Source organism: Drosophila serrata, unplaced genomic scaffold (genome assembly GCF_035046125.1).
Source record: "Drosophila serrata isolate PLE 108 unplaced genomic scaffold, ASM3504612v1 contig_34, whole genome shotgun sequence".
NCBI classification, from domain to species: domain Eukaryota; kingdom Metazoa; phylum Arthropoda; class Insecta; order Diptera; family Drosophilidae; genus Drosophila; species Drosophila serrata.
Window position 1 is genome coordinate 628,560 of NW_028256932.1, and position 15,670 is coordinate 644,229.

Genomic DNA, 15,670 nt, shown 5'->3' on the forward strand with positions numbered 1-15,670 from the left:
TTTTTTTGCGCCTAGGGGACTCATTTAATAGCGTAAGGCTATTAAATTGGGTGTCCAGCGCCAAGAACATATCAAGAGTTTTACGAAAACTCGTTAAAATGCCCTTAAAACCGCTTTTGGTTTGCCGCATGAAAGACGTCATTTCCCTTTCTACATCGCGACAGGCCTCACAGCAGTAACGCAGGCCGATGTTTTTCCTTACATCGTCCACCGTCCGAGCTGCAACTCCAATACACTTGGCGTGCATGACGTTGTCGCACAGCCAGCAGCCGATTGTAAGGTCACCTGCAGTAATTGCCTTTTTGCTGGTTTTAACAGAACAGACAATGTTTGAGGAAATTATAGCGACTTACCACTGTACTTTCAATTGAAAAAAAAAGAACAACAGAGTTATGAAGAAAGAAGCGAGAGCGAGAGAGCGGGAGAGCGTAATAGATTAGATAAGATAAGAAGTGCAGCGGCACAACTTAAGCGAGAGAGTTGGAGAGCGTGGGAGATAAATAGATGAAACGTTTAGCTGTTGCGACGGCGCAAACAAAAGCTAAACGAAGAAGGCACAAAAAGGAATTCAAAAAATGCAAAAGCTAGCACTAGCAGCACAACTAAATTGGAGAATAAAACCAATTATATACACAAAATTAGGATAGCTGCATGCACACGCGAAGTGAACGGGAAGTTATAAACACAAATTAGAAAATTTAAGTTAACCCCGGTGGTTAGATTGAAACTTTAACACAAAACGAGAGCGCAAGAAAAAAACACGTCCGTTCACTTGGAAAGATTTAATATATTTTGACAATTATATTTTATCTAAAGGTATTGCGACCATAACAGCTTTAAAAGGAGACGAAAACACTTCCCTGGCACGCCTGAGCGTGGCCAGCGCCGCCCTGTCCTTCTCCAAGTCCTCTCCTCGAGTTGTGCGCGAAATCAATTACATCGTACCGCGCGTCGCGCTTACAACGTTGTCGTAACGCGAAAATCGATTTCGGATGCGGTCGCCGCTTGCAGAAGCAGCCATCGGAATGCCCCACTGCAATATGGTTACGGAAATAGACATGACATCGCCGTCGCACGGTCGCTGGCGGATTATCCTACTTTTCCTCCTGGCCGGAATAGCGCTGTGCACCATGATTCCGGGCTGCTCGGTCACGGACACGGACATTGCATTGGATGCCAAGGCCACGCTGAATCACCGCATTCAAAGTCTTGATCTGCTCGTCTTCGTGTTCCTGCTGGCCCTCACCGCCCTAACCATTTGGCTATTCAAGCACCATCGCGTCTCCTGGTTGCACGAGACCGGCCTGGCTGTAATCTACGGCCTCATTGTGGGTGCTATTATACGCTATGCCGGCACGGCCAACACCCTCGTCCACATGCAGGTAGAGCCGCAGGGTACGCCGACATACAGTGATAAACTGCCGCCCGATACGCTTTGGTTTAAGTACCCAGTTAATCAGACGAATGGAACTAAGCTACCGGAGGGCATTAAGACGTATGCCTATGTCTTTCGTGGCCAGGTGCACGACGTCGATGAGAATGAAATCGATCTGAAAGCCACATTTGATCCCGAAGTTTTCTTTAACATCATTTTGCCGCCCATCATCTTCTACGCGGGATACAGTCTGAAGAAAAAATATTTCTTCCGCAATTTAGGGGCCATCCTTACCTTTGCCATTGTGGGTACCACGCTGTCGGCATTCCTAATCGGCGGCTTCATGTACGGCTGTGTGAAGCTGATGCCAAAGTACTTGAGCAGCAGCTTCACATTCCTGGACACTTTATACTTTGGAGCCTTGATATCACCCATAGATCCGCTCACCATTCTGGCCATATTCAACGACCTTCGGGTCGATGGTCTTGGGCGAATCTGTGCTCAACGATGCAGTTGCCATTGTCCTCAGCGGAGCCATACAGAACTATGGCGAACAGTATTCCAACACGGGGGAATTCGAAACCACGGCTTTCCTACGCTCGTTAAGCGATTTCTTCTAAATCTTCCTGTTGTCACTGATGATAGGCGCCGCCATGGGCTGTTTGACAGCACTGATGACGAAGTTTACGCGAGTGCGCGACTTTCCGTTGCTGGAGTCGGCTCTCTTCGTGCTGATGAGCTATAGCACCTTTTTGCTGGCGGAGGCCACCGAACTCACCGGAGTGGTAGCCGTGCTCTTCTGTGGCATCTGCCAGGCACACTACACCTACAACAATCTGTCGTAGGACTCGAGGCAACGCACCAAGCAAATTTTTGAGTTACTTAATTTCCTCGCAGAGAACTTCATATTTTCTTACATCGGTGTGTCGATGTTTACCTTCCCCAAGCATCACTTTGACGCTGGTTTTATCATAACCGCATTCATCTGTGCCGCTTTGGGAAGAGCCGTGAATGTCTACCCCTTATCCTGGTTGCTTAACATTAAGCGAAAGCCCAAAATCTCGCCAAACTTTCAGCATATGCTGTTCTTTGCTGGACTGCGTGGTGCTATGTCCTTTGCACTGGCTATCCGGAATACAGTGTCGGATGCGCGACAAACAATGCTGACCGCCACATCGCTGATTGTCATCTTCACGGTGGTTATATAGGGTGGTGCAGCTAATTTTCTGCTCAATTGGTTAAAAATACCAGTTGGTGTCGACGATGAGACTGAACAATTAAATAATTATCAAGTGCACAGCTCCTATGGTTATTTGCGGGAAGCTTCGCATGTCCGGAGGAACGGAGTCGAACCTAGACACTCCAGTAGATGGGCCGAATGGCAGCTTGGGTGGTACTAGCGGAAGGCGCCGCAACAGTCATGAGAAGGCCATTCTGGCCAGGATCTGGGGAAGCTTCGATACTAAGTACATGAAGCCCTTGCTTACTCACTCGCGTCCAACTCTCCTCGAGACTCTGCCCGTTTGCTGCAATCCCATTGCAAGGCTGCTCACCACAACTCAGCAGCTGACGCAGGATGGTAGTGAGTTCAGGCGCGTTGACTCCGACTCGGACATCTGCATAGACAACGACACTGGGAACAATGGTCTCAGTCAGCACGACGGTGGTTCTGGGCAAGGAGCAGGAGCCAGCGTCGAGAGGCGCAACTCACTCAGTCGCGTTAGAGCGAGTGAGCAGCGAAATGTGTATATATAAGTTAAATTATGTTATGTTTTCTTTGTTGTTATTTATTTAAAAATTGGTCTCATTTGAAATGGAACATACGGAAAATGTACAAATTAGATTATTACCATTCAGTTTCCCCTTGTGATTTGTAACCCTAGCTGTAAACGTAAATGAAATATACATTTAAAAAAAAAAAAAAAAAAAAAAAATTCACGCTTAAACAAATATAAATTTCTGAACGAATCGTGGCCGTCCCTGAGCTGCCCAGACAACGACAGACCTTCTCAGTGGCGCCCGAGACAGGAAGTGGTTGCTGGACAAATCTGACGCCAAAAGGATAAGTTCGAGTTGGGTTTAGATGGCGATAAAAAACGCGAGCGTGTTTGGGTTAGACTCGGCAGGAGAGACTGAGGAGTTGCGACGATCACTAGCAATGTTCGCCAAAAAGGAATGATCACGCTGAAACAGAGTTAAAATGGAAAGAAGACCGACAGCGACACCCGAGATCGTGATAACCAAGCCGAAAGAAGAATGAATGGATAAAGAAGACCAAGGTGGATAAAAACAATAGAAACAAAAATTGTGGACAGAGTGCGGATTTGGGGGATTCGATACCAAGTAACAAGAAACCTGGAGACCAGCTGGTACAAAAAATTATATTCATCTTGGAAGGAATAGCCTGCTACTGGTGGAACACAACGCCAATTCAGATCTATTCATGGACATAGCTGTCGACGGAACTGGTCGAATACTTCTTACCGCCGAAGTATGAAGAGCAAGAATTGGAATCGGAATCACCACGACGAAAAGTGGTAGACACGGGGCCGACGAGAAGCGCAAAAACAGGAACAGGTACCAGGATCTGTGAGAACAGAGTACATGAAGAGACTCGAATTCGAAAATAACGCTGGCTAACGGATTTAGGATTTGATTCAGAAATCTATTTCTGTGGAAGAGCGTCCAGGATCATTCATGATCCTAATGAAAGTTGCGGTATGGACTTCTTGGCCGGAGCGCACAGCATATCGAGAATCTCTATTTTTGTTGTTTAGCACAGTTACCTGATTATGTTATTATATATTTTCGCTCGTTCTCTGTCAATATGAAAGGTGGCGTCGTACTATCGTACGACGAGTTACACTTACCTCCAAACCATGAGCCGTATCTCCATTGCTCTCCACACATCACTTTCCCAGTCTGTGTCTCTGTATCTCTCCTCTACTTGTTCCCGACCCTTCAAGCAAAATAGAATTACAGCAAAAAATATACAAACTATAGAGCTAAAAAAAAATTCAAATTTAATTTGTTTTCTACTTTGTATCTCTCATCTTTCTTACTTTTCTCCCTCTCTCTCTCTCATCTCTCTTTTTATCTCGCGCTCATAAACTGGAGATAAGAACGGCGGAAAACGAGAAGGACGGGGAGAACCGAGGAGACACAAGGTCCGTGGAGCATGAGGAACCATCCGATGAGGAAGTGCAAGCTTTCCTGGAAACAAACGGGCAAGTATTCGAGAGAATACAGGGGGTCAGCAACAGTTCAACAAGTACTAACGGAGAACCACAGCACTGCAGAAGCAGGCCACCTAGGGACGTTCAAGACACTGAGAAGGATTAAAAATCAATACATTTGGCCTCGATTAACAAAAGATGAGGAGAAGTTTGTCAAAAATGCCAAAAATTGTCAAAGATACAATCTCTAGCGAAAACAAAAAACGGCAGGGAAAATGCTGACACAGATCGCGAAAGCACCGTGGGAAGTTTTTTATATGGACTTTTTTGAGCCACTCCCATGGACTAAACATGGCAAAACCACGTAGTTACAATGGACAAGTTCTCAAAGTGGTGAATACGACAACAATTTAAGACGCTGTACACCAAAGGGAAATCCGACGAAACGAGCAAATCGGACAGTAAAAACAATGATAGCCTATCTAACAGATGCAGAACAGACGAAATGGGATGAACACATTTTAGAGGTGATGCTAGCTTTCAACAGTAGCACATCGGAATCAAAAAAATTCAGCACAGTTCAGTTAAAAAATAATTAATATTCTTTAACCTATATAACGAAAGGAGTTAAAAAGGTAGGGAGGGTAATAAAGGAGCACTTACGAATAAAAATACGCATGAATTTAACACCTGGCTAGGTTAGCATATTGTCTCTTGTCTGTTTCGCTAACAAGGTTTGATAAAGATCCCCTCCAATCCGAGGATCCAAGTCCTAGCCGAAAACTCCCCAATGCTAACCCGTAAGCCGGATCCCAGTAACAATAACACCAGTTCTAGCAACTACATGATACTATACACGATTAAATAAATAGATTAGATACTCTTTACGGCATATAATCTCAGTGTTCTCCTTGGGAAAAAATATAATATTCTGAATGGATGCTGGCCGTCCCGCCATACCCAGATTTCGGAAAAGAATTATAGTTGACGACAGATGCCGCCAGCTAAGCAATAAGTGAAGTGAACAAAATCATTGACCAATAACAAACGAAAGAGAGATTCTCGCAATCGTTTGGGCCCTTTAAAGTTTAAAACATTATCTTTATGGATATTTAAAAGTAGTAATATACACCGATCATTAGCCGTTGAGTTTTATAAAGCTAAAAAGCTGGAGAGATCTCATTGGTGAATATAACCACGAGACCAGGTACAAGCCAGGAGTTGTCAATGTAACGGCAGGTACATTGGCTCGAGCCCCCGCAGAAATCAATTCCATAAGCTCATCAGAAACAGTTCGTATCGATGAAAACTCATCAAATGATGAAAATCTCATATCTTTAGTCGCGGCACCTATTAACGTATTCAAAAGCCAACTTTTTCAAATTAGCACACATGCAGATTCCTATAATTTTGAAATTCCATTCCCAACGACCCCTGGAATTTCATAAAACAAAAAACAGACTTAACCCTAAGCCCAGAAACGGAATTTTCACATCTGAAGAGGTCATGGGTAAAAAAAAATATTTACCATACATATTTTAAATAATACAAAATAAGATTTACACAAAATTAAATAGAAGACTTAAGTTAAGAACTACAACAAAATTAAATTGTCACCCTAGAACATAAAAGAGATCATAAATATGCAAAAGAAAAAAATATCAATTTGGAGGAACTATTTTTTCCGCAGGCCCAAAAGAACATTCAAGCACTGTTCAACTCTGTCAAACTTGTAAAGAATCAAAGTACGACAGACAGCCCCCACAAGGAGAAATACAACCAACTACCATCATCATATCATCTTTTCAAGTGAACGGACGTGTTTTTTTCTTGCGCTCTCGTTTTGTGTTAAAGTTTGAAAATAACTACCGGGGTTAACTTAAATTTTCTATTCTGTGTTAATAACTTCCCATTCACATCGCGTGTGCGTGCATGCAGATATTCTGATTTGTGTTATAATTGGTTTTATTTCCCAATTTAGTTGTGCTGCTAGTGCTAGCATTTGCATATTTTGCATTCCTTTTTGTGCCTTCTTCGTTTAGCTTCCTATCTTCATAGCTCAGTTGTTTTTTTTTCCTCATTTTTTCTCAAGTACACTGGCAAGTCTTAATAATGTCCGGAAATATTGTCTGTTTCACCAAAACCTGCAATAAGGATATTTCTGCAATCAACTGCTGGCTGTGCTACAACGTCATACACGCCAAGTGTATTGTACGTATAGAAAAAACACCAGAGCCGAAGCTTACGTAGTAAGCTTCCTAACTTGCATTCTGATAGCCTTTCTTTTACATCGCAGGGTTTTGTGCTCACAGAAACCTGGTTAAAGCCGGAGATTTTGATCTCGGAAGTTTTTCCAGCTGTGTTCACAGTATATCGGCTAGATCGCCCTATCAGACGCGGGGTGGAGTTCTCATAGCGGTGGACTCCTCACTCATGTCAGAATTATTAACCTTCGAGGAATGTGATGTTGAATTCCTTTGTGTGAAGCTATCCTATTCCTACATACCTCCATTGTCGAAACTTCCTATTTATTGGAACCACCTTTCCGCTATTCAGATGGTTTCCAGTAGACTTTTGGATAGAGACCAGTTGGAAGTCCTAGGTGATTTTAATATCCCTTGTGCTATTTGGTGCTCAAATAATTCCACCAATACTCTCCATACAGTTGTTCGAAATTTCGCTGTCTCAAGTCAACCATGTTCGAAATTCCTTACAGCGTTTGCTCGATCTTTGTTTCGTCTCTGATCCTGCGAGAGTCAGTTAAAATAAGGTGGCGCCTCTGACGCCGCCCGAAGATCGGTATCATCCAACTTTCGATGTGACTTTTAATATTGGGTCTGACGTACAGAATATACCTGACCGTCCAGCCAAAAAAGTCCTCTGTTTTCGCAAGACGGACTTTGAACGGCTGAATTATTTTATATACGACTTCAATTGGTCAGATCATACATGTGCACTGACAAGGCAGTTGCCGTGGATATTTTTTGCAATGCCATGAATTCATTTTTTACTGAATGTGTTCCGTTATATTATCTGCCAAGCTCGAAAAAGCCGCAGTGGTTTACTAAAGAGTTGAGCCGACATAAAAATAAAAAATCTAGGGTGTAAGTTAATACGATTAATGAGTAGTCATAAGTCGGTATAACTCTTGGGTGATTATTGAATCACCCTAGAGTGAAAATTTAGCATAAACGCCTTTAGGGGCCGTGGCTGGAACCCATGGTATGGTGAGTTATGCTATTTTTGCTAGTGTCAGGACTTTGGTCTGACGAGCGGCCGGCTTGCCGGCCACGTTTAGCTTGAGTACAGTTAATAAGTGTCAGCTTTGATCTTATAATAATAAAGAGCGGAAGCTCATGAATCTGACTCCAGTTCCACACACAATGTCCTCTCACTTTCCCATTATTTGGAAGGAATCGTTTATTATTCCTCTCCACAAAAAAGGTAGCAAATTGAAAGCCAGCAATTATAGAGGAATCTCTTGTCGGCCATCCCTAAACTATTCAAAAACATTATTACTCCTCACTTACAGGACCTTTGTAGATCAGTTATTTCTCCATGTCAACATGGTTTCATTAACCGAAGATGAATAATAACAAATATTTTGGAGCTCTCTTCCTATATTACAAAGGGCTTTCATAAAAATGTTCAGACAGATGTAATTTATGCTGATTTCAGTAAAGCATTTGACCCTGTTAACCATTCGTTCCTCGTAGCAAAATGGGTTTTCTAGATGATCTTCTTAATTGGATCTTAAGTTATTTTAATGGCAGAACGCAAAAGATCCTATTTAAGTATAATTTATCTAATGCTCAAAGGGTAACTTCTGGCGTCCCTCAAGAGAGTCATTTGGGTAAGTACCCAAATAATAAAGTTAATATTTACATTATTTATAAAAGGCCTGCTCAAAGTCTTGACTTAAGTGCTTATGTAAGCTGATGACGTCAAGCTTTGCGTGCAATACAAGGACGGCTCTGCCAGTCGGATTTTCAAACACGTCTTAATAATTTTCAAACATACTGCCGCGTAAACTTATTAAACGGCTCTAAATGCAAACTAATGGCATTCTCCCGGGACGTTCCCAAGCTTGCAACTCTTTGGAAAGAATTAATTAATTTAGTAGATGATTTTGGCGTCCGCTTGGACCCTAACCTTGACTTTATCAATGATATTTCGTCTATGGTTAGTAGAGACATGGGTGTGCTTGGATTTATTAAACGGTGGTTCGAACGAATTCAATAACCCGTATGCCACTTAATTCTTATATAAAATTCTTCTTATAATTTCTTATATACCCATCCTAGAATATGGATGCTGGGTTTGGAGCCCTCAGTACGGCGTCCATAGTAAAAGCATCGAGTCGGTTCAAAAGAACTTTTTGCTTATCGCTCTACGCGGTTTAAATTGGGGAGCAAATCAAAGATTACCTTCCTACTCAAATAGACTCTTATTTGTAAACTAACCGTCCGTAGCCAATCGTAGAACGATGCTAGGGATAACTTTTATTTATAACCTTATCCATGGTGATGTGGAAAGTGCTGACTTGTAGAGGCAGCCTAATTTCCATGTACCAAGTAGAAGTACTAGATCTTATATACCACGAGGTTTGCGTCACTGTAGAACCTCCTTCGAACTGCATGAACCTTTTAGAGTGTTATGTGCAAATTATAATGATTTGTACACAATAATCTCCAACGTAGATACCCTTCCCAAATTAAAATCTTTAATAGTAACACACTTAGTAAGCATGCAAGCTAACAATCTGGCAGCACGCTGGTAGTCAAATTCCTCGTATTCTGTCCTATATTTTCCATCGCGCCTACTAACACCTAACCCAAACAGGCACGTGCCTGGTGTCATACGGGCCACTTGAATGAACTGACCGCATCAATGTCCAATAACACAGCGTACTTACAGGTAGCGATAAATTCTCTAAGTATGCCCAAGTAGAAAATTTAAGAGTCAAGTGCATCTGAACACATAAACAATCCATTAAGAGATATGCTTATTGCTTTTGGTATGCCGAAATTAATAGTAATGGATAATGAACGAGCACTACGGTCGGATGCAGCTAGGTTTATGCTAGAAGACCAACTTAAGATATTAGTACACACAACGGCCTCGTATTCATCGACGAGTATAGGCAAATAGAGAGATTCCATTCAACACTAATGCGAGCATGATATTTACAGACTTACTTTTTAAGTCAGTTCAAGAATATTATAAACCCATACACTCAGTAACGAAAGACAGACCTAAAGAAATATTTTTCAAAAAGGACAATTCCAAGTTCAATAAATGACATTGAGGAAAAGAGGGATCACATTACTCCAGTCCCATATCCTATATGTACCATATTTTTCCTTCCCCTTTCTAAACGTCTGACAAATTTCTAAAGGCTCTGAACGATTCCGGCGAAAATACATATATATAATTTAATTAAAAAAAAAGAATATCACAAACGAAAGAGAAAACATCCGATTCAATATTAATTTCTTTCTTACGATTTAAGACAGCTAAACACGTGGACTCCAAACTCGAAAAAGAAAAAAAAAAGGCAATAGAGGAAATAAGTACTGCGTTAAAACGACTGTCAGGAACGCCAAAAACATAAATAACCAATTATAAACAGACAAGTAGTAGTCAATTGATTAATTAATAAAAAAATCAATCAATGCTTAAAGTCGCTCAGACCACGGATGAAATTCAAAATGGGAAAGCAAATATTCTAAAGTATAAAATACAATTGTTAAAAGGAAATAACTAATATAATTTACGCCATTACATGGGTGAAATTAAACTTAATAAATTTATTTGTATTTACAACAACAGAAACCACAACTGTAGAAGATATTTTTAGAACAGAAAATAACTTATTTTTGAAGGTAGAAGAAATACTAGAGTTTGCTAAGGTCAAATTTGCAACAGACGGTAATGACTTTCTTTACATTATTATCAACTTGCAAGTGAAAACTCGAAATAAATGCGGTAGATCGCAGCTGTGTTAGGTTTGCAAGTCGGCTCGGCGAATTGCCTGAAAGGAAAACTGCGACACACAGGCACAGCAATGGCGGAATTTACGAGACGATCTTCTTCTGCGCTTATTCCCGGCCTCTCGAAGCACGGGAAAGGAAACGACGATAAAAAGGCGCCGCACAGTGGTCAATTTGAGGAAAAAATTCAAAAAATAAAAATGTGAATTTGAACTTTTTTTAAACACGATTGTCACGTAAATTAAGTAATCTATGCTGTCCAATATGTAATATTACATTATTTTAATGATACATACATATATAAGGGCTGAAAGTCTTTAAAGTGTTTTGTAGTGAAATTTAATACTTTCAGATTATTGCATATTATAATGTGCATATCATTTGTAACTAATTTTTTTGTATATTGTCCAGACTCTTTTATATACTAAGGCCATAATTCACCAAAAATATCCTAATTCGGCTTAGAGGCTATTGCAATATACTCATCAACTGCTTAACATCTTTTTGTACTAGAACTTGTAGAGCTATAAAATTCCCTACAAGTACCTCCAAAGTATGGGATGTTTGTTTTTTAGTTTATTATACTGTTTTTTAAAAGATATGTAAGTTTCAGCTGCGTATATTTGCAATTTCAGATTATATTTTATATAATGTCAGATGACTTTGGAAAATTTTTAAATTTGTATTTCCATAACTCCATATTCATGTATTGAATTTACTTAAATTTGGTGTTTTCAAATGAATGCTAAAAAATTGATCTATTCCTTTTTTTTCTCAAATTTTTTCGATTTGGTCAGTAGTTTCGACGATATAAGCCGACAAACTTAAAAATTTTAATTTTCCCTCGGTAAAGTAAGTAAAGTAAAGAAAACAATTCGAAGAGCGCTACATGGACGCCTATTGCGCCATCGCGGAGGACTAACTTGGATCCGTGATTCCTGCACCGCCGCCTGCAACAGGTGGGGTGGCCGACCCGGAAGTGCGACTGAACATACCACAGATGGCAGTTCCCAGGTTCTCCGGTGAGTGTGCGAGTTGGTCAGGATTTTATGACGCCTTCATTAGCATACACAGCATACACAACAACAATAGAGTAATGTGCAACGGTTTCACTTTCTCAAAGAGTCGTTGCCACTAGGACGCGATAATGGCGTCCGACAAATGCAGCTTACGGAGTCCAACTACGCCGTTTCTTGGGGAAAGTTGATTTAAAGGTAAAATAATCCTCGTCTCGTCTTTTCTCACCACATGAACGCTATCTAAGCTCTGCCGAGGCTGCAAAAGGACAGTACTGAAATAATTAGGTTGATGTTAAGCACGGTCAATATTTGCCTGGCTGCATTCCGCCGCGTTCAAGAGAGGTAATTAAGAATGACAGTCATTGCTATTTACTTTATAAATAAGTAAATAAATAAAAATAAATAACTATTTGGGCAAGTCGCATGCACTGTCACGAGCCACCAGCAATAAGAGCTGCCAAGTCTGTGGGCAGTGCCATCACACGCTGTGGCATTTCCCAGTAATGGCTCATACCCAACCGTTGAGCCACGCACCGGCGCAGCCGGTGCAGCCTTCAACTCCACATCTTAGTGCACCTGCGGCCATGGAGAACATATCTCAGCAAAGCCGGCGTCCAATGTCGGATCTAAACCCAAGCGCATCTTACAGATGCCATTCGGCAAGTTCGTCGAAGGTCTCTTCGAGAAATTTGTTTCTCGCCACTGCTCGTATCATCGTACGAAAACCGGTCAACGGCCTACACGCCGTCATTAATGCTCTTATTGATCAAGGATCTGCGGCGACCATAGTGTCGGAGCACGTCGTGCAGTCCCTGCTTCTGAAGCAGGCTGGCACCCGAGCGTCTATTTTTGGGGTCGGTCCCGGGGTTGGTCGTCGTTGCAAGTCTACAGTCAGATTCAAAGTCGGCACTATTATTAACCCAATTTTTTCTTTAGAGGTTGATTCAGCATTCGGTTACTTCCTGTCTGCCGAGTCTTAGCTTCGCACCACAGCGCTGGGATCATATTCGAGGGCTCTCGTTGGCAGATCATCATTCTGGCAGTAAAAATGTTGGCACAAATCATGTTTTCAGACACCAGGATCGGACTACCCGGCGAGCCCATGGCTCAGAATACGCACTTCGGATGGATCCTATCTGGACGTACAGAAGGCGTGAGGGAATCAACCCAGTTGCGCTGTCATCGAGTGCTTTTGGACACCGAGGCATGGCTGAAGCGCTTCTGTGAGATAGAGTCAGTTCCAGACCGCCCTACGTTAACGGAGGGGGACCTCGGGTGCTCCTTCAAAGGACTTACGTACGTCGAGCAGATGGCCGCTATGTAGTGCGGTTGCCTTTTAAAACCTATCTGTTCGCAACCATGGTCCTAGGGAGATCGCATCAAATGGCGTTGAATCGGTTCCTACAATTGAAAAGACGTCTATCGAGCAGTCCAGAACGGTGGGCAAATATGTGGAGGAGATCGAGGAATACTTTGCGCTCGAGCAAATAGCGCCGGCTGTGGGCAGTGACAGCAGATTAGTAAGGAATACTTCAGCAACGGAAGGTCGTAAACGCCATTCTTTGGACTGGGCCTACTCTTCAAAACGACATGTCGGCAGTCATACTCAATTGGCGGAAATATCGTTTCGTTTTCACGGCAGATGTACAAAATATTTATCGCTGTATTGATGTGCACCCGGAAGACGCCCAATATCAGCGAATTTTATGGCGGGCGGCGAAAGGATTGATCTACGTTTATGCTTTATCGACGCTTACGTTTGGAACGGCTTCTGCGCCATTCACGGCCATCAGGGTCATCCAACAACTAGCGAAGGATGAACGCCGTTCGTTTCCTAAGGCGGCGGAAGTGTTGATGAATGAGGTATACGTGGACGACATTCTTTCCGGAGGACATACGGTAGAATAGACGGAAGAGGACCCATATAGCGGGTGCAATAAAATCCGCGCGCATGGAGTTGCGAAAATGGTTCAGCAATGAAGCGAGTATTTTGCTCTCTACTCAGTTAGAGCATCAGTGCAGTCAGACACCTTTAAACTGGGACACTACGGATTCTATCAAGGCGCTAGAAATGTATTAGCTCCCAAATAAGGACTGCTTCAAATTTCAGGTCAATTTTGAGATTCCAGCTAGCTCTACCAAAAGGATGATCTTATCTCGGGAAAGTTAATTCTGATGGATATAACCATGGCCAAGAAAACACATGCCGACGGGACGCCGGCAACTCTGGACTGGGACGACGAGGTTCCTGATGCGCTTGCGGAACGGTGGCAAGCATTTCGGGACGGATTGTTTAGGTTTGGCGATAGAAGTATTCAGCGGTGGATTCATTATTCTCTTGGAAACATCGTTTCGGCTCAGCTTTACGCATTTTGTGACGAGTCTTCAATATCCTATGCAGCTGCGACTTTTCTAAGACTCCAGTACGAGGATGGAACGTGCTACGTCTTATTGTTGCTCGCAAAATACAAGGTTACTCCTACGAAACCCTTGTCCATACCTAGGACGGAGCTGAGTGGTGCCGTGCTGGCCATCAAGTTGGTGAAATGTTTAACAGCGGCCTGGTGGATAAATGACCTCCCAATCCAGACCTTTTACTGGACGGATGCTACAATTCTTCTGCATTGGCTCTACGGGGACGTAAATAGATGGAAGACTTTCGTCGCTAATAAGGTCGCTTCTATTCTGGATCATTCTTCGCCATCGCAATGGGGTCATGTAGGGAATAGCGAGAACCCAGCGGGCTGTGCGACAAGAGGGCTACTTCCGGGTGAACTAATGAACTTCAACTACACGCAGTCAAGGTAACTGGCCTGCGACGGAGGTCGGTCAGGTCGACGTGAATGATGCCGTGCTAGAGGCGAAGGAGGACAAAGTACGCGTTCACCACGCGGTCCCGCTGAGATCGGTGGTTGCGCCATTATGGGCTGTCGCACGAGCGTCGTCATCCAATAATCCTTCCAAGCTCTTATCATTTTCTGCAACTGGTAATACGCTACTCGCATTTCTTGACTCTGCATGGTGGTGCTAACAGACAGGAAAACGTGCAGTTCAAACAGTTTAACGGAAATGTGTGAGGTTCTTTCGGACCAGGCCAATCACGTCGATGCAGCTTATGGGAGATTTTCCGATTCACCGAGTGTACTCCCCTAGTCGACCATTCCTGGCGACTGCAGTTGATTACACAGGCGCTATAGAGCTGAAGGCAGCGTGGTTGCGAGGAACTACCTTTTACAAAGGATATATCGCCGTTTTCATTTGCCTGGCCACAAAAGCAGTGCAATTAGAAGCGGTGAAAGGCCTCACCACGGAGTATTTTTTTTTAGGTTTATCGGTCGGCGAGGGATGGTTCAACATATATAAAGTGACAACGGAACCAACTTTGTCGGCGCGGACAATTCGATGAAGGCATTTTATAGTAAACTTCAGGAGGATAATGAGAAGCTCATAGCTCTCAAGCTCGCTTCGCAGCAGACCACCTGGCGTTTTAAAACTCCTTAGTCGCCCAATTTTGGCGGGCTGTGGGAGGCTAACGTGAAGTCGGTGAAACATCACCTTAAGAGGGTCATTGCGGATCGACGGCTCACCTATAAAGAGTACTCATACGCATAGAAGCGTGCTTAAGCTCTCGGTTTGCCCTCTCACTGCTGATGCTGACGACCTAGAGGTGCTCATGCCGGCTGATTTTCTGATTGGGAACTCCATGCTGGTGCCCCCGAATATCGACCCCAGTCCAAGTCCTTCGTGGATCAGTTTCTAGTTCAGCAATCGATGATACGGCATTTATACAAGGCTTAGAGTCGAGACTGGCTAGCCCTTTTGCAGCAGAGGCCCCAGTGGCGTCAGGAGACTGAGGAATTTCAGCTCAACGACCTTGTCATGTGGCTAATGGGGCGTGTCGTCGAATTGCACCCAGGGACGGAAGCGTTAGTCCGGGTTGCTTGAAACCAAAGAGGGTCAGTTAAAGCGGTCAGTAAGCGGTCTAACCACAGGAGTTAACTTAAATTTTCTAATTTGTGTTTATAACTTCCGATTCACTTCGCGTGTGCATGCAACTATTTTAATTTGTGTATCTAATTGGTTTTATTTCCCAATTTAGTTGTGCTG

At 42.9% G+C, this 15,670-nt stretch overlaps 1 pseudogene across 1 annotated transcript; it reads left to right on the top strand.

Moving 5' to 3' along the window:
* Window positions 1-834: 834 nt before the first annotated feature.
* Window positions 835-3,303, top strand: LOC110185361 (sodium/hydrogen exchanger 6 pseudogene; annotated as a pseudogene). Its single transcript, XR_015272039.1, has one exon. The product of XR_015272039.1 is annotated as a sodium/hydrogen exchanger 6 pseudogene (transcript).
* The last annotated feature ends 12,367 nt before the right edge of the window (window positions 3,304-15,670 follow it).